Raw genomic sequence first — 23,531 nt, forward strand, 5'->3', positions numbered from 1 at the left:
TAACATCAATGCCAATATTCATCCATTTTTTGTATGTGGGATGCTGCCACAGCATGGCTTGATGAGTGGTGTGTGGGTCTGCACCTGGGATCCAAACCCACGAACCCCAGGCCACTGAAGCAGAGCATGAAAATTTAACCACTATGCAGCCAGGCTGGTCCCACTTCATTCTTTTTCTGTGGTGTCGGTGATTCATAGAATTTTCTCCATATTTTAGTGTTCAATGTAAAGGTAATTATAGTTAAAATGAAAGTACCCTACAGGGAGCATTGTACTACTTCTTATTTTCTTTGATGCCCTATAAGCACATATATCACTATTATATAGCCATATCAAGACTGCCTCGATCTCTTTCTTCTCCTCTACTTATTTCTATAGCCCTTGAAACCTAATTTATATCATCATTTCATTGAAACACTCTTGCTCAAGTCATCCATAATATTCTAATTATTAATTTCAATGGTCATTTTTAATGCCTCCCTAATTTGTGTGCCAATTTGTTGCTGACAATTTCATGTCAACTTTTTCTCGTTCTCTTTCTATTTTCCTAGTCACTGAATTTCACTCTCCTTTATGAGCTATTTCTTATTTGCTCAATTTTTAAATATGATGCTCTTTAGTTTTCTTAACTATACTCTCGTGGTTTCAATCATATCCTAGAAGCTGATGACTCCCAAATAAATATCAATTTACACAGGTATTCTCTTATTTTCAGTCCTGTGTTTGTGATTTTCTACTGAACATCTCCACCTAGATGTATCCGAAACCCACAACACTTGATAATTCCAGAAATTATCCCATCCATTTTTACTGGGAGGCATGAGAAATCATGTAATGTTCATAGAAACATCAGAAGGTCTACATGGCCTGGGACATATGACTATGTAAATATATCAAATGCCAAAGCTTGAAGCCTGAGCACTATCCTAAACCTACCTTTCTTAAATCCCTACACCTGAAAAAATAGCATCAGTTGTCAACTCTACTTCTAAACATCTCTCAAATCCATGCCATCTGCTTAGTTCTGGGCCATATCATTTCTTGCCTGTTATTTCAGTATTTGTGTCCTTTCTTGCCTTATTCCTTTACCCTTCTAGTTCTTCACTCTGCAACTAGAGTGATATCTCTAAACCGAAATCTAATCAGAGCTTTGCTTCAAATTTGTTAATGGCTCCTCATGTTCAAGATAAAATCTCCACTGACATATAAAGGACTTTATGATTGATATACCCCACTAATCTTTCCATTTCTCCTTTCTGGCTTGGGCCCTGTGTAATAACCAGATTGAACTACTTCAGAATCCCTAACGAGTCCCTATGTTTTTGTTCTACTCTTTATTTGCTATATTAAGCTCCTCTCAGCCACTGTTCTCATACTGCCTCCACCTGAAAAGTTTCTACTCATCTGTCAAATATCAGGTCCAGAATAATCTATCTAAAGTTTTCCTGAAATCCTGATATTTCCATTATACTTAGATCCCATGTCTACCTTAATGAGATCTTATCTCATATCGTATTGTGTTGTATTGTAGTTTGTTGTTTTAAACTTTCTCTCCTGTCACTCTCCTGTAAGCTTCTCGGAGCAGTGACCATTTCAGGGAAGTCAGTAAAGTCCAGTTTCTGTTGAATAATATGGGCTGACTAAATAAAGGTTTGTTTCATTGAATTGCGGGCTGACTGGAGTGGAAAATTCGTGAACATGCTCTGTCATTGAGCAGAGGTATGCAATATGTTCATCCAACCATTTTATTTTCCTTCCATTTCCCAGTTTCCTTGCATCTAAGTGGTGACTTTAAATTAATTCTGTCCAATAGAATGGGGGCTCTAGTGATGTGACATGACTTGAACGTGGGCTCCAGCAATGTGACATGACTCCTAAAATCTTCTGCAAGCTCTCCAGCTTACTCTTTGTTTTCCCATTACCAGCTAAATTTTAATTATTAAATCAAGAATTCAGAGATCCTAGAAATAGCACTGGATGCCTGCAGAACCATAAAGTAAAAACAAAGTTATCAGTGCATTTAGAACAGTCGTGCGTTTATAATGAATGTGTTGCTTGAGGACTATTGACTTTTAGAATTCAGTACTATTCCTTTTTATTTTCTTCACCTCCTGATTAGGAATGAAGCAATTAGGTTTAATCCACGTATATTCATTTTACAACCGTATTTCTTTAGGTGGAGCTTTATGTTCAAAGATGATGGATTGGATATACCTGATTCTGTGGGATTGGTTACCTTGTTTTACGTGTTTTTTTTTTTTTTTCTTTTCCTTTGGAATCAGTTTCTGGTCGTAAGCCTCCTTGGTATGTAGGTCTGATTCACAGCCAGTAGTGAAAGAAACTGGGAAAACTAGTCTCCCACATCTTCCCCACTCCCCTGGGAAAATCAAGCGGAAGGCAGAAGGGGCCCTCGAAGAAAGAAGGTGTGGAGGGAATTGTTTAAATCATCTATTATAGAGATACTCATCTCCCGTGTTGGGTTCACATTTCCATAGCAGTCGTGTGGTAAAGTATTCAGGACACACTACCAAAGGACTTCTTCCATTTGCTGTTAGACCTTAGGCCACTGGAAGCCTTTGCCAAAGTCAATTGTGGGCCCTAGTGTGCTAGTCTATCACTTCAGAAGACTATCAGGTGATACAAGGGAGATTCTTGTTGTAATAAAGACAGTGATTTGACACGGAGAGCCTGCTCTGCACTTTTCCCTTTTGAAATCTGTGGAAGTGATATGCAGCTGGTCAGGTCAGGAAACGTGAGTTCTGGCCGAATATCTTCTAAAGTGATTAATCAGGACCTCAAAACAAATTTGAATTTATTCATTAAAAATTAATTTTCTCATACACTTAAATGTAAAGGCAAAATTTTAAAATAAGTATAATAAGAAAGAAAAAGAAGCCTATCACCTGAAAACTATATAGCCACACTGACCTGAAGTAAGTGACAACAGTGCACTTTATTTTTTCCCTTCGTCATCACTGTTATAAGAAGGCCAGATTAGGAATTAAATAATAATGCGATTTGGGAAAATATGACAAAGAGGACTGGAGTGTCTCTTGCATAGCAGAGTATGGAATATATACTTCAGTTAAAATTTTTTATGCTGAAACCTACGAATTATGCTTATATTGAGGAGGAAAAATACTCAGAAGTTGTGAAACGAAGGTTTATCGTTCTTAAGGAAAATCCCTATTCTTTCCCACCCTCCAAAAAAATCATGTGTTTCAAGAGCATCCTTTTTAAATGGTGCCAATATAAGCTACTTTGTGCAGCATTGCTGGACCTCTGCATTCCACTTTCTAGTTACCTCTTCGAGTTTCTGATATTGTCCTCTTGGAGACATGCTCCCTTACCTCCTTGTTCACCCTCAGTTTTGCTCACTTTTATGCTGCTCAAAGGGCAGCTCTTCGCTTGGCTTGGCCTTCCCTGTAGTAAACTATAGTAAAGCTACAGTAAACCATCCTTCACATCCATTTTTCTAGCTTACAATCTTTATTAAAATTTTGATGACCCACAAGAAATTCTTACACCCTTCATAGGCAGCTGAGAGCTACAACTAGTTTTTAAAAACTACTTTTCTCTACAACGGCTTTTCTTCCCACCTTTTCACTATTTCCTCATTCAAATTTAGAGTTTGGGGAAAAAAAACTCTTAGTAGGATGATAAAATTAGTAAACCCAAGATTAACAATAAAATTTTTCAAGCTTCCCATTTCTTGGATCACATCTTTTCTGTTCACCAGGTGTGTCTTTAGTAACTACCATTGGCCAAGCATAGTCTTAGGGCTGGGGAAAAAAAGAACACCAGGCACAGCCACCTGAGCCAGATTCATGCACAAAGAAATACAAGGTAATGTGGGCTGTGCAGCAGTGAAATTACGTGTATCACAGAAATAACACAGAATTTAAACTAAAGCTCTCAGGAAGTTGTAATCCTTAGGGAGGCATCATGAAAGAAGAGACTCCCAAGCAGAATTGTGAAAGATCAGTGGCAGTGCCCAGATTTCCATAAATTAGGAATTCTAGGAATAGAAATATCATGTGTCCATATCAGCATGTGGGTGACTCTTCTGTCTTTGTCTCATTTAGCATCCACTGAGTAAAATGCACTTATGAAATATTATATCCTTCATAACTCATATATTCTAACACTACACGTATTTTGTATTGGGACATACGGTCATTCTACTCCTGATAATCATCAATATTATCTTCTTCACCCAAGTTCAGAAGGTATATCTTTCTATGTGGCTACATTCTAAGAGTTTTATCCATATTGGGAGCAGAAATGCACTTCCACCTCTACTCTGTTCTCTGTGGGCTCATTCTAGGACCCTGTATAAGATATTACAGCCTTGTGGTGAGTGTTCTAACCCCCAAACTACAGAGCAAAAATCCTCCCCCTGGTAGGTTTGGAAAATCCCTGCTCTACTAGGAGGTAACAAAGTGACCAGCTTCCTGAATACTGTATTTTCTCCCTACTCTAGTCTAAAGAACGTGGCTGAAATCAATATTGCCAATGACCTTTATATGTTACTCTTCGTTAGCCATCCAGATATTTACAAGCTATGTAATCAATTAATTAGGAGTAAGTACCACACAATAGAGAAACAATTTTTAGAGACATTTTCTCTCTTTTTTTCTTTTATTCCCAAAGCCCCAGTACCTAGCTGTATATCCTAATTGCAAGTCACACTGGTTCTTCTATGTGGGGTGCCACCACATCATGCCCTGATGAGTGGCGTGTAGGTCTGCGCCCAGGATCTGAACCGGCGACCCCAGGGTCACCAAAGCGTAGTGTGTGAACTTAATGAATCAGCCAGGGGGCCAGCCCCCTAAACATTTTTCTAATTAAAGGCAGAAGATTTGAGAGTTAAATTCTGTTGAAAGACCCTCAGAAAACGTGCTGCATAACCCAATTTCTCTAGCCTTCTATGTGATATTCCATGTCCCAGGGAAAGATTACTCTACAAAATTGTACCAATATAAAAAAAAGTCAGTAGAAAGAACCAAAATATTCATGGTTCCTCTAATGTCTCAAATAGAAAACAATGAGCTGGAAAATCTCCATAGAATTGACAGATTATAAATCAAATTTTCCAGGAACAAAAGGACACTCAGAAACTCCCTCTCTAAAATACATTGTTTCTCTTTTTAAAAAAATAAAATCAGAATAAAAATTACTCAATAAAGAACTGCAAATTTTGAATTGCTGATAACAAGCTCCATCCTTGGTAGAAGCTTTGGACAGGATTTATGCAAGACCCTCTTTATTTAAAGTTTTGAGTATCATTTGATATTAATAATAGATAAAAATAAAATGATATAACTTTTTTGTGGATATGAACTAAATCACCAGACTGGGTCTTTAGAAATAATATCCAGCTATCGCTCTTTGAAAAAATATAGAGAACGAGAGAAGAAGAGAAAAAATATATGTAGTATACATTCTCAAAGTCACAATCCGAGATTAATTCAGAGTAGGAGAGTTCTAAAATAAATATTGGTGAGCACACACACAAATCTTCAAAGCTGTCTTGGTTCAAAGCATATTTTCATGAAGCTGTAAATTGTCTTACATAAAAGTGATTCTTGAAATGGAAATAACAGATTCATTCATGATTGAAAGGAAATAGGAGAGCAAGAAAGTTTAAAAAGAAGCTTATTAAAGTGTGTTCATTTTAGAGTCATAACATTGAATAGTTACCGTTATTTATAACCATAAAATAGCTAGTTTATTGAAATCACTCAATACATTGAAAATCAATTTGATTGAATAATAAGGTAAATGGAATAAAAGTCCTGAAGTGTAACTATAATTCTCAATATAAGGATAAAGATAAAGTTACAGAATACAAAATAAAGTATACAAATGATCATTTGGATTATTTTTCAGAAAATTTTCAATATTCTTTCTCTCTCACTGTGAGTAAAATATAATTCCTCTTTGCATTAATGGTGAGTTTGCCTATGTAACTTACCCTGGCTAATGGAAGGAATTGATGTTATTGAAAGCAAAGACTTGGCTTGGATCTTATGATTTGCTGATCTGTCATGAGAGGAATACGCCTCAGATAGTCTGGGCCCCCAGATGAGACGCATAAAACAGATCATGAGCCCTGTAGCTACAGGTTCCCGGAAGATGAGGTAAATACGGAACTAACCTGAATCTATAGCTGTAGTCCGTAGCCTGGGGCCCGGAAACTGACGCCTAGAGTCTAATCCAGCCCAGTTGATTTGCTGCCAACCTTCACACTCATGAGCATGAGAATAAAGGACTGTTCTTTCAACTCAAGTTAACTTGTCTCAAGAGTTAGAAAGAAAAAGCTGGAAAGAAAATAACGTATTGGGAACTTATGCACAAATAATTTTTGTAACAATTTATTATGTTTGTGCTTTTGCTCACTTTGTTCTGCACCCAATAGGTGAAAATATCACATCTGTGTATGGTTGTTCATCAACGTGCTATTTCAAGGACTCTTGCTTTTACCTGAAAATAAAGAGAATAGCCATAGGATACAAATGGTTTTAAATAATGACCTACTATTCTTCACCAATGGGCTTTAAGTTTGTAGAGACGCAATCCATCCCAATATTTTAAAGATCTTCAGGCCTGGTACTAATATTTATGAATAACTGAGTCAAGAAAATCAACCTTTTAGAAATGAGTGACAAAGAGAATAAAAGCATGTCAGAAACGAGTGTCAGTGGTTTATTTAGACATGTGCAATTGACTTTAACAGGCAAACGCTGGTTTGTGGTTTTACTGCAATTCTAGTTTAGCTTTATTATATAAGACTATTGAATGTGCTAGTCAGTGAAGTACCATACAAAATCCACTTTGTCAAGAAACAGTGTATTTTCTTCCCAAATTAATGGAAGATTTCCAAGTGAAATATGAAGAGGGGAAATGTTGCATGGCTATCTTGTAATCAAATCCAAAGAGAGTTGCTTGTCTTCCACACACATTGCCTTGTATTTTGAGTTACATCTTATAATTAAATCCAGGGGGAATGAATTATAATTCTCTCTGATAACCCATCTTTCAATGTTTCCACATAAATCTGGGGAATGTCTTGATATAATACAGCTAATTGGTCTCTGTGGGAAATACAAAAGTGCATTTTGAAGCGATTTGCTTTCATTTTACTATGAGTTTTCTTTGGTATATTATTAACATATGAAATAAAGAAGTAAACATTTAACCATACATAAAATCATGTATAATCCATGTATGTATAATCCATATAATAGATTGTGTTACATGAGGCCTATCTTAAGGAAGTTCTTTGGAATACAAATTGAACTTTTTCAAAAAAGTAACGGTATCGCCAAAGGTTAGGATTCCTGGCAAAACTGAAAAATATCTGTCTAAACTTTAAAAGTAATTTAAATCCTCTTTGGAATAAGGCAGTGTACATTAAATAAATAAGAGAAAACAAATTCTAATGTATTTGACTTATAGACTATGAAATATCAGCATGGAAAAGACAATTCAGAATTTTACTTCGGTTTCCCAGGAAATTACTTACATGTACTCTGCTCCAGGCACAAAGAAAACGGACTCTATTTTGAGAAGAAGTAAATAACATAAACATGGTATTAAACTGTATAAATCTAAAGTATATTAGAGAAAATAGAGGGTTCCACAGCATGAAGTTGCACATGTTGATGTATAGGAATGAGATTTGTGGTTGGAATGGTCCTGTTCTATGGCAGAATGTTATAAGCCAGAATAGCTGATAGTGTTGGTAAAATACTACATATATTTATGCATATATATACATACATATGTAATATTTTATATAATAGGTATATTTGTAAATTTTTTTTCAGTGAAGTTGCACCAAAATAAGGTTAATGGCAAAAGGCCCTGAGTTGGGACATGCTTTCACTCCTTAGTGGCAGGACAAGCTGACCACCAGTGCTGACAGCAAAACTGGTCTGTCTGAAATGGTTGCAAAATGGAGCTGAAGAGTAAATCTGAGCAATAAAAAAAACTGTTGGGAGTCATGGAGAAGGCAATAAATTGAGAGACTACAAGAGTGAAAGATGACACATCTCCAGAAGGTGGAAAAAGAACATCGGTTGAGAATTTCCTGCATTATAAGCCCTCTGATAAAGAGAGAATTAACCTAGATTTTTTTTATGGGTAGGTTAATAGCTTACTTTTTATAGTTAAATATAGCTGATTCTCTTGGTGAAATCAGCAGACATACTTTTACCACATGAATGTATCTTAAAGTCGATAGCTCAGTTGAGTGAGTTGACTAGAACCATTTACAACACTTAGTGCAGTGTTCAAATCCAGTATGTTGAAAAGATTACAATGAATTATCAAAAAATCTAAGATGAAAATTTAATTTAATTAATATTTGGGGATAAAAATATGCAGATAAGGAATTAGCATGTGTTCATCCTGGAATAAAATCAACAAATATTTACTGAGCTTGTGTTATGTACAAGTAACTTTAACTGTTGAACCTATGTCAGCTCTGTGTTTTGGTAAGCCATCAAGCCAGCTATGCTATCCTGTTTTCCCTTTCTAGCGTTGTTTGAAGTAGCCCTGCTTAGATATGCATCAGATTGGGAGAGCAGAGATCTCAGGACTGGTGGTTGGTCAAGAAGAATTGTCAGCTGAAGAGAGGAGAGTGGGAAAACCCAGAGCTGAGAATACACTGACACCTAAAGGGAAATCAAATACCTAAACGGGGAAATTTGAGTTCAGTTTTCCCAGCCAGGGTACCATCTAAGGGTTTTGGTGATAACATCTAGAGTGACAATGTAGTTGGCAACCTAAAAGCAAAACTTAATCTGTCTTGTTCATCACCAAATAGCAAGGAACACAACAGATTCTCCACAAATCCTTGTTAATTGAACCATTGAAAGCTCGGAGGACAGTGAAAAGGATTCAAGAATAAGAACATGGGTGAAAGCAATGAAGACAAGATACTCTTTTGAATTCTAACTGAGTGCCCACCTGTAGCTTCTTGGTGGTTGGCTCCTTGTTCTTTTGTTAGGAACCTTCTATTTAAAGACAAAGTATTGAATTGGGCAACAGTATTTCTCAAGTGCAAATTATAGTCCTGTCACTACGTAGTAAGGAAGGGGAAAAAGACCTTGATTTTCATTGCCCTAAATATCAAAGTCACTATCTTGTCTTGCTTCAGTCCTAAATGCATGTTTATATATTCCTGAGAAGACTGAATCATTCGAGAATAAACTTAGTTCATACTGGATTATCATTTAAGCTGTATTATCTCTTCCAGTATTTATAATTTAGTAATTTCAATGCCATCGTACCACACTTAAACTCAGTTAACTTTATTATAAAATGAGACTTTGGGCTCTAATTTTTAAGGCCCTTTGCATTTTTTACACTCTAGTAACTCATGAATCCAAAAGATGATCTCCAAACCTGCTGAAATCATATGAAGTATGAGCTGTACTTCAGTGGAAAGGAAGCAGTAAATATTTAGAACTCTGGTGTTTAATTTCCCAGGGCTGCTCTAACAAAGGACCGTAAATTGGGTGGCTTAAACCAACAGAAATTTATTGTCTCACAATTCAGGAGTCTAGAAGTCTCAAATCAAGGTTCTGGTGGTTGCTGGCAATCTTTGGCATTCTTTGGATTGAAGTTGCATGATTCCAAACTCTGCTTTCATTAGCACACCTTTCTCTCTGTCTTCACATGGCTATTTTTTAATAAAAACGCTAGTCACGTTGGAATAGGGGCCCACCCTAGTTCAGCATGACCTCATCTTAGTTAATTACTCCTGCAATGAGCCTACTTCCAAATAAGGTTACCTTCTGAGGTGCTGGGGTTAGAACTTCAACATATCTCTTTTGAGGAGGACACAATTCAACCCCTAACAACTGGTTTGGGTTTGAATAGTTAAACCTCCATATTCTTTCACTGTGGCCAGTAAACACTAAATAAAGGAAAACATTCCACACACAAACAATTTCATGGTTCACCTGATAATAAAACCATAAATTCCCTGATGTTTCAGGGAGATAAGAAGCTGAAAATTCCTGATTAATCACCTTCACACTTTTAAATGCCCAGTATGGTGGCTCTTGTATATTGGTATTTCACCTTTGAAGTTTTGCTTTGGCACAATTTGGTGGATGGATCACTGAACCAGACTGGGAATTGAGAGACACGAGTTATCTTGACTGTTCTCTAATCAATTTGCTGATTTACCATCAATAACCCTGAATCTTATTTACTCCACGGTATCCACTGTTTTTTCTAATTGGAGACTTCTAAGATGTAAGTCTTAAAAGAAAGAAAAAAAAAGTGAGTTTGCCCTAAATGAAGAGCTGTCTTCTACCAACTCTTCCCTACCCAAGACATGGTGAGCTCAGTTTTTCAAAAATGGTGATGAAGACTGGAAAAAAATCAAGTTGTTTCGATTATTCCAAAATTTTATTTCATGTGTCTCTAGCACAACACATATATGACTATCATACTTTTGAGGAATAGTCTTTAGCAATTTTCATGCTATAAATGATGTATTGACCTGAACTCTTTAAAAAAATATATTTTTCTTACTGAAGACTGTATGTATGAAGATGAATATAAGCCCAAAGTCATAGTAGAATGTGAGCAAGCACACTTTATTCTTTCAGTCTCAAGGCCTTGTTATTTTGGGAACCCTATCCCACATCATAAAACCTTAGTAAAATGGGTCCACATTCCACATCAAATGCAATTTTTTCTACAATAATTTTAAAAGAGATTTAGGAATTTTGTCTTTTAAATTATTTAATGATATGAATAATTAATTTACTTGATAATTGGCCATAATTTCCCAGCAGTCGATATGTACTTAGAAATTCTTGTAAAATGATAAATCTTACAAATTATCTTTGAATGCAATTGCTTCTAATAAATTACTATAATATTAATTTAACAATTAATAACCACACAATGTTGTGTTTCATAGACATTAGTTTATTTCCCAATATTAATTTCTGTTCCTTTTAGGTCAAAAACATTTTTTTTTAAAGATTTTACTTTTTCCTTTTTGTCCCCAAAGCCCCCCAGTACATAGTTGTATATTTTTCGTTGTGGGTCCTTCCAGTTGTGGCATATGGGATGTTGCCTCAGTGTGATTTGATGAGCAGTGCCATGTCCGCGCCCAGGATTCAAACCAACGAAACACTGGGCCGCCTGCAGCAGAGCTCGAGAACTTCAAAAACATTTTTTAGCTTCAACATTACTGTGAGTGCTTGAAAAACACAATGGCCTTAAGCATTGTGTCTCTAATGACTGCTGGAAAATATTCTTTGATATGGTTACAAGCTATAGTTTCTCTTACTCAGTTAGCTTGCTATAGTCAACTCAGAAAAGTTGTGCAGTCCACTCGTGCTACCTAGAGTTGTAATATTTAAATATATTGCGTGAATGGTGATATCAAGGTGGATCCCTTCACGTCTCTAGGTTCTCATATTTTCTTTATCACTATGCAAATTATATCCACAAGATCCAGTGAAAACCCATGTGTGTACACACACACACACACACACACACAATGTTAAGTATCAAGGTTACATTATAGGTAGTGATAGGAGGCATTTGCTGAGTGGCAGCTAGGCACTAAGACCTTTACATGATTTATCACACAACCTGTAAGGTGGGTACTATTGTTAGCCCCCATATATTGATGAAGAAACAGAGACAGAATATAATTTGATCAAGGTGACACAGGTAGGTGGTAAAGAAGACATTCAGCCTCAGACTATCTCCAGAACTTGCTCTCTTAGACAATATGCTATATGGTTCTTGAAAAATTCGACGAGGTCCAAATTTTTATCTTAATCAGGTTTCAGACCTGTCTGAGAATAATGAATAAAATGCTGGGCATGTCCTTGAGTATCAGTTTTTATCAAGAAGAGGATGAGAATGTAGATTGGCAAAGTGGATTGCTGGAATTGCAATTTCGGAAAGGTATCTGCCAATTATCTCTGCCCAGCACTAATGTACTTGTGCCTGAGAGGGTCTTCAAGATAAAGCTGCTTCATGCAGAACTCTGGAAAACACAGAAACACAAACATCACGCTTTTATTCTGTCATTGGTTGAGTTTCTCAGGGAATAGTTTTAAGATGGAAGTTTGCACATGGCAGGTGTATTGGGATGTGGCCTCAGGAGTCAGAATGCATGTAAGGGAATAAGGAAGGGAGCACTGGAAAAAGCAAGACAGTAAACTTCATACTCTAACCCCATCCACCACTCCTTTGAAGCGGGCGGCCCTTGAGAATGGGCATTATGACCTTGAGCCTACAGCTTCCTTCCAGAGAGGAATTCAGCTGTCAGTTGTCAGCACCAATCTTTCCTGAAGTTGAAGGAATCAGTGGCTCCATCTGGAGGAGGAAATCTACAACACTACAAGTGTACCTGGAGCAGGAGGGGCTGGCTTTCTCCCTACAACTGCGGGGAGTATAAGGCTCTGATACAGTGAATTTGTAGGAAAAGTAAGAAGCCTTGAACACTGGAAGTTTCATCTGCCACAGCTGTAGGGAGAAGCATAACCTTCATGCTTTTATGATCCTCATAGTCCACAATTTAAGATTGTTCTACTTCTTCTTTAACTAAAAAAAAGGAAGAAACTATTTTCCTTATTTCAAAGGGATGTACCAGATACAGCTTCCGAATGTGACTTCATAAACTCTTTCATCAGAAGAAAAGAGTGTCATCCTTAAACCTTAAGATGGACCAGACTCTGCCAAGAAGGATATCCCAAAATAGTCCCTCCTTAAGGGATTCAGTCAGAGGATGTTTGTCAGTAACTGCTAAGATTTTTTTTCCAGAAGTTCTGTTTAGGAAGGTACGGCCAACATTAAAAGCTTTAATCTTACAAGAAAAGTGTACATAGATCGCAGAAGCATACTAAATCATGAGCCAAATTTTAGAGATGTTTTGTCATATTCATTAGCAGGCAAGGAAAAAATATGTTTAGAAAACTCCAAATGTTACGAGAATAAGCATCATCCCACAGGACATTTATATGAATGAAGAAACAGAAAAGCCCTAGAAATGAAAAGCTTCATTAAGTAAGAATGTAAGTGAACCAGTTGGCTTAATGCAAATTGATCTAAATTACGTCTTTAAATATTTCTTTCCATTTTTGCTTTGTTATTTTTTTTTGGTATTTTAAATTTTTTTAGTATGAAATTCTCTTAGAGCTCTCCAGACTAGATGTCACTGTGCAATTGTTTGCTCTTTTCTCTAGTAAATGACTGTGTACTCACTGCCACTATTGAAAAATGACAATACAATCAGTATCATAACTGAAAAATCATTTTAAAAATAAGAAGTTTATAAAATAGAAAAAAGCATGGAGGGAGATTGTCTTTGGCATAGATGTAAGCATTCTGATAAACGTTCTAGAAGTAAGGGCAGAGATCAAGTATTATCTTCACATAGATTCGTGGACAGATTTCATCTAGTCACTGAGCTGGAGTCCCAGAAGGGGGTTCTGATTGTTTATGCTTGTTATATGTGACCTCCCCTTGGAATTTCCAAGAACATTCTGGGTGGGAATGAGTGAAAATTACACACTGGAATGAATCATATTTTTTTTGTTAATTTGTCCGTCACTGAATTTCTGTGTTCTAGCATTAAAATATTAAATTAAGTATTATAGTTTAATACATATTTAATTAATAACAATATTCTTGAAAAATGTGAATTTTTTTTGCTTTACTTATTATTAGATTAAAATTGTTTCATCTCATAATAGGGAAAACAGCAAACTGATACTAGGAGAAGGGTCAGCTCTAGCATCTTTCAGTATTTTTTTTTTATATTTTTGAAATTATCTTAAATCCCAAGTTAATTGATAAGAATTGTTTTGAAATAAATACTGCAATACCTTGTAATATGGTATTACTTCCCACCCCCAAAATAACACAAACCATACATACACACACACATATATATTGAGGAATTCTTATACTTTCCTTGGAATACATACGCATTGTATGTACTCTATATAAAACATGGTCATTTGACGCAAAAGATGACTAAAAGCCCTAGGGCTTAGGACCATTCTGATAAACCTTCCTAGTTAAAAATACTTGATACATTGTCAGAGGGAAAATAATCCTCTTAAATTCATTGATGGGCTAGCGAGAAAGATATGTAAGCCAAGTACTGAAACTATCATTTAGCATATAATTTTCTTTAGTGTCATTTTTTTTTTTCTTTTAGATTTAGGACCTAGTTGTTAAGTCTCACAGATATTTAAGGATCTGACATTCAGTCACTGGTTTTATCTTAAGAGGAACCCTGCTAGACTACATTAGGGACTAATTATTTCATCTTTTTTTTTGCTGAGGAAGAGTTGCCCTGAGCTAACATCTGTACCAATCTTCCTCTGTTTTGTATGTGGGTTGCTACCACAGCATGGCTGCTGCCAAGGGTGTAGGTCCACTCCTGGGAACCGAACTCAGGCCACCAAAGTAGAGAGTGCTGAGCTTACCCACTAGGCAATGGGGCTGGTCCCTAGCTTCATTTTTAATGATTTCTTAATTGAAAGAAGGCAAAAGGGAGAGAAAAGAAAAAATCAAAAGGACAGAGATTAAACTGTGGTGTAATTGTGAAATGGAATGCAATAAAACTGTTTAGAAAAGGAAATAGAGGTCTTTCTATGTTTATATGGAAAAACTTACAGGGTATAAATAAGATCTAGATAATTTACATAGAATGATACACTTTATCTCAGAAAGGAAGGAAATAAAAATACTTTTATATTGGCTTTTATTTACATAAAGAAACACTAGAAAGATACATAAATAATGAAAAGTTATTATATATGAAAAGAAGTGAGACACAGGGTAATATCCATACAAGGATAGTGGTGATACAGCTTAACTTGTAGTTTTTAATTTATTTTGATTTTGGATGTGAATATATAACCAATCCATAAATCTAATATTATATGTTTAAAAGGACAAAGAAAAATTAAAATGGTAAAAATAAATATACCAGTAATTGCAATAAATGTGAATGGGTTAAATGTTCACTTAAAATATTAATATATTACTGTGGATTACAAAAAACATATCCAATTTCTGAGAGACAGGGCTTGAACCTAAGGACACAGAAGTCAAACTAAAAGAACTGAACTAGGTATAACTGGCAAATACTAACAGGAAGAAAGTGAGGTGGTATATTCATATTGGACAGAACAGACTTTAGGGGAAAAATATTGATGGAGATAAAGGTCTCTGCACAATGATAAAAATATTAATTCACCAATCTATTATTATATGTATATTAATTTTAAATATTTTAGAGTAAATATCTAGGCATTACACATGTAAAAAACAAATAAAAGAACTATAAGCAGTAGACATAGCCACCATCACAATGAGAGGTAACCACAAATTTATTATTCATAGAAAGAGACAATTTTTTTAATTTAAACAAAATTGGTAGGAACATCACTTTCTTAATACTTCAAGCTAATAGGCATTGCACCTGACCACTGCAGAATACACATTCTTTTGAAACACACACGAAGCAGTGGAAATGTTAACCACATGCTGGGATATAAAACAAATGTCAATAAATTTCAAATTTGATATTATACATAATATATTCTCTGATAAAAACAAGTCAACTAAGATAAAAATTATTATACAAAAGAAACAAAGATACATGTTAGGGAATTAAGAGATACAAATTGACTACAAATTAAGAGATTCAAAATGACTCGTGGACAAAAGAAAAAAATCACAGTAGGAGTTAGAAAATATTTTAAACTTAATTCGTATTTTAAAATTAAACATATAAATATGTGGCATGCATATTAAGCAGTTCTTAGAATTTTATAACTACAAATGTTTAAAATATAAAAAAAGAAGAAAGGCTGAAATCAATGTGTTAAGGAGAAAACAAGAAGTTAGAAAAAGAATAAAAGGGGTCAGCCCTGTGGCCAAGTGGTTAGTTTCACGTGCTCCACTTTGGTGGCCCAGGGTTTCACCAGTTCAGATCCTGGGTGGGGAAATGGCAGCATTCATCAGGCCATGTGGAGATGGCATCCCACATGCTACAACTAGAGGGACCCACAACTAGTTTGTAAAACTATGTACTGGGTGGATTTGGGGAGAAAAATTGGAAAAAAAAAGATTGGCAACAGTTGTTAGCTCATGTGCCAATCTTTAACAACAACAAAAAAAGAATAAAATGTCTTAAATAAGGAATAAAAAGGCTATATATTAAAATTGGCAATATAGTGCTTCAAAAAGCTATATTGGGTACCTTGAAAACAAAACAAAATAAAAAAAATTATAATCCTTAGACAAATTAGATTAATAGAAGGGAATCACATACATATATACAAAATGATAGTAGGACTGGAAAAGCTGACAACTACAAGCTGAGACATAAACAAGCTTCAACATTATTATGTAAATGACTAAAAATTTGGAAGATATAAATAATCTATAAATTATTGATTGATTCAATTTTTTTTTTATATATTAATTTATTTTTTTTAAGATTTTATTTTTTTTCCTTTTTCTCCCCAAAGCCCCCCGGTACATAGTTGTATATTCTTCATTGTGGGTCCTTCTAGTTGTGGCATGTGGGATGCTGCCTCAGCGTGGTCTGATGAGCAGTGCCATGTCTGCGCCCAGGATTCGAACCAACGAAACACTGGGCAGCCTGCAGCGGAGCGTGCGAACTTAACCACTCGGCCACGGGGCCAGCCCCTTGATTGATTCAATTTTGAAGAAAAAGTCTGAGAGAAAAAGGGCTCAGAAAAAGAAATAAATTGTCATTACTCAGAAAACAGTTGTCAGTGTAGAAAATTCAAAAGAATATAGACAGAAACAATTAGAAATAAAAAGGCAATTTAATGTCTATTAGATTCAAGATCAATGTATATAAATCAATTGCTAAGATTTCACTAAACTGCTACACATGTATTTATGCACTTTTATGTAAGAACAAAAAGTTCAGTTTAGCATGCCGGCCCCATGATGTAGTGGTTAAGTTGAGCATGTTCTGCTTTGGCAGCCCAGGTTTGCGGGTTCAGATCACGGTGTGGACCTACACCACTTGTCAGCCGTGCTGTGGCAGCAACCCACATATAAAGTGGAGGAAGATTGTCACAGATGTTAACTCAGGGCTACTTTCCTGAAGCAAAAAAAAAAAAAGGAGAATTGGCAACAGATATTCCTCAGCAAAAAAAATAAATAAATTTGGTCTAAAAAATTTGTTTCTAAATGCCAGCAAAACCCAGAATTTTTAGAAATTTAAACTATTTATAGTAGCATTGAAAATATAAAAAATCTAACAAATGGTGATCAAGACATTTTTGAAAATATTGTAAATTTTATTGAAGTATATTCAAAATCCAAATAAAGAAGACTTGAATTAATATTCTATGTTCATAGACTTGAAAAACCAATTACTTAAATATAACAATTCTTTCCTAATTAATGATAGATTCAATGCAGTCAAAAAACAAGTTAACATGAAATCTACAATTCAAAGAAATTTATGCATCACTATGTTCATTGCATCATTATTCACAATAGCCAAGACATAGAAGCAACCCAAGTGCCCATCAGTGGGTGAATGCATAAAGAAGATGTGGTATATATATATACAATGGAATACTACTCAGCCATAGAAAAGATAAAAATGTCCCATTTGCAACAATATGGATGAACCTAGAGGGTATTACGTTAAGTGAAATAAGCCAGACAGAGAAAGACAAGCAGCATATGATTTCATTCATATATGGAAGATAAACAAACACATGGACAAAAAGAACAGATTAGTAGTTACCAGAGAGGAAGTGGGTGGGGGGAGGGTAAAAGGGGTAAAGGGGCATATATGTATGGTGATGGATAAAAAAGGCAATTTGTGGTGAACATGATGTAGTCTGTTCAGAAACTGATAAATAATACTGTACACTGAAATTACACAATGTTATAAACCAATATGATCTCAATAAAATAATTTTAAAAAATCATAAAGTAAAAAAAAAGAACAACAAGTTTTTGTAGAAATTTGCAAGCTGAATCTGTACAATTTACATTGAAGAGCCAAGAACCGAGAATAGCTGAAACACTCCTGAAGGAAAGGAGCAACATGAGTGAAGCCATCTCACCAGATATTAAGAATCATTAAAAAATGAAATGATTAATATGTTGTAGTATAGTATATGGACACAGAATAGAGCTCAGTAATAGATACTCGGGAAAACAGGGTTAGGAACTAGATTAAGATAGAGCCGATTTGCAGCTTGCTGTGCAGAGGACAGGCTACTGAATAATTGCTACTAGAACAATTGCTTGCCCATATAGAAAAAAATGAGGATGGACCATTCCTCACATCAGAGACAAAAATAAATACCATCTTGACCACAAGATTATATGTGAAAGATTTAATTATAAAGCTTTTAGAAGACAATAAAGGACTATGCTCTTATAATGCTAAATCTAAGAATTTCTTTAGAAAAATATATAACCAAAAATCATACAGTTATCTGTTTTAAATTTAAGAAATTCTGCTCATCCAAAAACAGCAAAAAGAAACTGAAGACAAGCTACAAATCAGCAAAATATATTTCCAGATATATAAGACCTCTAACCTGGGTTTATATATATATATATATACCCTTATTTATATGTATATAACCATATATATGTGTGTGTGTGTATCATGTAACATATATCATCTGTTATATATTATTTAAAAAGGAACTTCTATAAATCAACAAGAAAAAGGTAAGCAACCCAAAATAAAAATAGGCAAAAATCTTGCAGAGACTACATGGAGAGGAGCAACTGATGAATATATGAAATTTTGCCTAATCTCATTAGAAACCAGAGGAAGCAAAATAAAATCACAGTAAGATGTCATTTGACACATCTGTTAGGCAGGCAAGCATTCTAACGTCTGAAAATGCCAGTATTAGGAAAGACGTAGAATAGCCAGGGGCTAAACGGCTTGTGATAATGTAATACGGTATAACAAGCCTGGAAAACATTTGGGTATTATCTAATAAATTTGAAGATATGCAAAATGCTTAGAAATTCTAGTCCTGGGAATATACCCTAGAGAAGTTATTGCTATTTATAAACTCTAGGAAACCTGTTCAAGAATTTCGACGGCCTTACGTTAGCAGACACCTGGGAAGAACATTATCATCCATTAAAAGAAGACTGGATTAAAAGCCCCTCCCACATTCGTGAGCTAGAGTATGATGCAGCATTGAAAATGAGTATATGACAGCTACACTCAACACCATGAGCAAATCTTAACAACTTAGTCATGACTGAGAAATACAAGTTGCAGGAGCATATAGACAGCATAACTTCACCATAAACATATAAAATGGACGTATATATAGTTAAGGAAAAAGGTATGTAAAACTATGGTGAACTGCAAGGAAATTATAACTACAAAATTCAGAATAGTAGTTTTTGTGTGTGTGTGTGTGAGGAAGATTGTCTCTGAGCTAATGTCTGTGCCAATCTTCCTCCATTTTGCATGTGGGATGCTGCCACAGCATGGCCTGATGACCAGCGTGGATCCGAACTGGTGACCCTCAGGCCTCCAAAGCAGAGCCGGCAAACCTAACTTCTATGCCACTAGGTCGACCCCTGGATAGTAGTTTTTAATCTGATTGAGAAAAGAAAAGGACAGACTAGGCAAGTAGCAGAGAGGACTTCAAAATTATGGCAAATTTTTTTTCTTAACCTAGGTGATAGTAATTAAATCACTATGCTTTATATTACTTATATGGAGAGTCTTTTATAACTTAAAATATTTTCTTAAATAATAGAAGTTTTAACACTTTCATCTTACCTCTCAATGGATTGTCTGTCATACTCCCACTTGGAGGCCTCCTACTACAGAACAAAGTGGAAGATGCACACCCATCTTCACCAGAATTCCTTATGGTTCCCTAAACACATACTTTTGAATGTATTATAGTGTTTTATAGCACTGTAGCCTTTCTTTCTCTATTTCTTTGTGTAATTAATTCATCCTGATTGATCCCCATTCAAAGGTATTTCTTGATTTCTTTTCCTTCTATTTAGTTCTCCTAAAGAACAGAAGCTGTCATGATACTCCAGTGTTCTCTCTGCCCTGATTCGTTTCCCTTTATTTCTCTGTGATAACGCTCTTAATTTTATTTTTTCTAATTTTCATATACTTCCTTATAATTACCACTCTCTTTAATTGTTGCTTATAAACAATACACACTCAAGAGCAATTCAGTAGAGAATAGCCTTTTAAACACCTCAAACTACAGTGATTGACTTGCAGGGGTTACAAAAAGAAAAAGAGCCTTAACCCGAGTCTCACACCCCTACCAAAACTAATTCAAAATGAATAGTAGACTTATAGAGAGGGCATAAAACTATAAAAGCTTCAGAAAAAAAAGACAGAGGAGAAGGTCTCCAAGATTTGGGGCTGGACTTGACATGAAAAGCATGATCCATAAAAGGAAAAATTGATAAATTGCGCTTCATCAAATTAAAATCTCTTGCTCTATAAAAGACTCTGTTAAAAGAATGAAAAGATAAACTGCAGAGTGGGAGAAAATATTTACAAACTATGTATCCAACATAGAAGTAGTGTGTAAAATATAGAAGGAATTCTCAAAACCCAATAGCAAAAAGCAGACAATCTTATTAAATCATGGGCAAAGATGTGTAGAGACGATTATTAAAGAAGATGAACAGTGGGCAAATCAACAATGAGAAGGTAAGCGACATTGTCAGCCATTAGGAAAACGAAAATCAAACCCCTAGATGTTACTACCCTACTGTGAGAATGGCTAAAATTAAAAATACATAAATAAATAAGGACAAGACCAAATGCTGGCAATATGCAGAGAAACCTGATCACTCATACATCCTTGACGGGTCTGTGACATGGCACAGCCACTTTGGAAAAAGAGTTCGGTAGTTTCTTAAAAAGAAACTAAACATGCAATCACTATATAAACCAGCAATTGCACTCCAGGCCATTTATTCCTGAGAAGTGTAGACTTATGTTCACAAAACCATGTACATGAGTGTTTAGCAGCTTTATTCATAAAAGCCCCCAAATTGGAGACCACTCAGATAGCCTTCAATGGGTGACTGATTAACCAAAACCATTTAACCATGGGTGATGTGGCACGTCCTCACCATGTAATACTTCCTTATCATGTAATAATACTTAGCAATAAAAGGGAACATGCTACTGATACACACAAGAACCTGATGAATTTCCAAAGAATTATGTGGAATGAAAAAAGCCATTCCCAAGAGGTTACACGCTGTATGTTTTTATTTACATAAATCTTTAAAGGATAATATGATAGAAATGGAAAACAGATAATGGTAGCCACGGCTTAAGAAAAGCGTGGGGACAGGAGGGAAGTGGATGTGACTATTAAAGGGCAGCAGGAGGGCTGCTTGTGGTGATGGAAATGTTCTGTGTCTTTCCGAAGGTGAATATCCTGATTGCAATATTGTACTATAGTTTTGCAAGATGTTACATTTGGAGAAATGGGATAAAAAGTACATAGGGCATCTCTGATTACTTCTTACAATTGAATGTGAATCTGTAATCGTCTAAAAAAGAATAAAGTTTAATTAAAAAATAAAAACACATGCTTAATGAGGTAATTAAATTAGTCCTAACAATTAAAATACATTCATCTGATATTAGAACACCTTGTTTTTGAAAGAATAGTTTTATCTCTTTATGCCTCTGAAGTATTAAAATGCAACTCATCAAGAAGTTAGATGTTAAAATTAAATCTATTTTATTTCATTATCATTTACCAATTATTCACTTATAATTAACAAGCTATATAACTTAAACTGTTGTAAGTGACTTCAGTCGGTATTGTAGTCTAACTCTCATTTCTAGTGGGAAACCTGAAGCAGAGCTTCTCAAACTTTAGTAGGCATAAGAATCATCTGGAGAGTTTATTAACCCACAGATTGCTGAGTCCCACCCACAGAAAGTCTAATTCAGAAGTTCTGGGCTTTGCCTGAGAATTTGCATTTTTAGTAATGTTACCGAGCAAGGGCTGGCCACCCGATGCGCATAAGCAGCTAAGTATTACAGCATCAGACTTTGGGAAAAGAAAAATAACTTTCTCTGCAAGATTGATCTGCAAGGAGACAGGAGGCATATTCTCTCAAATCTATCTCCCTGATTCAGGTTTGGGGCAAAATTTAAATGGTTAGGGAAAACAGGCTGGAAAACTGGCTAGCACACAGAAATGCTGGTGAATTTTGACTGTAGGGCTTTAAGTATCTGTGGTAAAGTTGTAAACATTTATGGTAAGGTGGGGAAGAGGTTTTAACACTGGATCTTCCTGGATGACGGACTTGTCGCCTCTGATGAGTGTGACTTTCAAGTTCCAGTCATGTCCCTGTCCTTTGGTTCCATGAGGAGGAGAATCTTTGGTTCTGCAGTCATTTCAGGTCAAGATTTCCTATTCTGCACAAGCTCTGACTTTGCAAATTTTCTAGGAAACAATTCTTAGTCACTCTGTCGATAAGAGATGGGGTTAGTTCAAACTGGTCCTGGTGGGCAAGTGGGTACAGTAAGTTTCTAGGTCTTGCCCCTGGTGCTGCTGCAGGTGATCCAGATATTGATCAATAGGCCACATTTTGAGTAGTACTTCCCTTGGGTCAGAGAAATTAAGTGTTTTCCTAAAGGTCACCCAATTCCCAATATCAAAGCACTATTCTCAGTTAAATTACATTTTGTATCACCATTCTACTCTAGAATTTTATTGTTATTTTTGAAATAATTATCATAAAAGAAGATTGTTTGTCTCCACTGAGTGGAGTAATACGCTATAAAATAGAATTCCCACTTCTATTGCACGTACCTCTCCATGAGCTGGCCAGATTTTATTAAAAAATATCAAGGTTGAATTCACCATTTTAATTTTAGTTTACAAAGATAGAAACATTTGAGACCTTAAACGAGAAGTGCAAACTTGTCATAAGGTAACTTTCAAACACAGCATGTGCACACCCACACAGGAGTATTCTCTTGCACACAATCACCCTTAAACTGTATGGTAGCATTGATGTCATTTTTTTGAACTCTGAAAATTAAAAAACAATACTACTTTTCCTAGAAGTAGATGTAAAACTTCAGCTATACAAGATAACATTGCCATCTAATGGGTAATCCACACACACAAAAAATTATATAGTTCACCATTAAATATGTTGTGGCTGTCCAGATTCTGCTATAAATCCAGAGGAAAATTTTAGGTTACCACATCTGATTATTACTAAAATATAGGGTACTAATTTTTTTCTGATTTGGAAAACAATGACATAATGAATCATAAACTAATGAGTTTGCTCAAATATTTTTCTTTTTGCGTTTTCAATAGATCTACTTTTTCCTATTTCCTGGGAAACAAAGGGAAATAAAATTCCTGTGTTTTTGATGTGACTTCTAAAACTAAAAGTTCATTCTCAGTCAAAATGTTTAAACATTAATTGCATTTTGTGATTGAATAAAGTTCATA

The sequence above is a fragment of the Equus caballus genome, chromosome 18 (assembly GCF_041296265.1).
Source record: "Equus caballus isolate H_3958 breed thoroughbred chromosome 18, TB-T2T, whole genome shotgun sequence".
Taxonomy (NCBI): domain Eukaryota; kingdom Metazoa; phylum Chordata; class Mammalia; order Perissodactyla; family Equidae; genus Equus; species Equus caballus.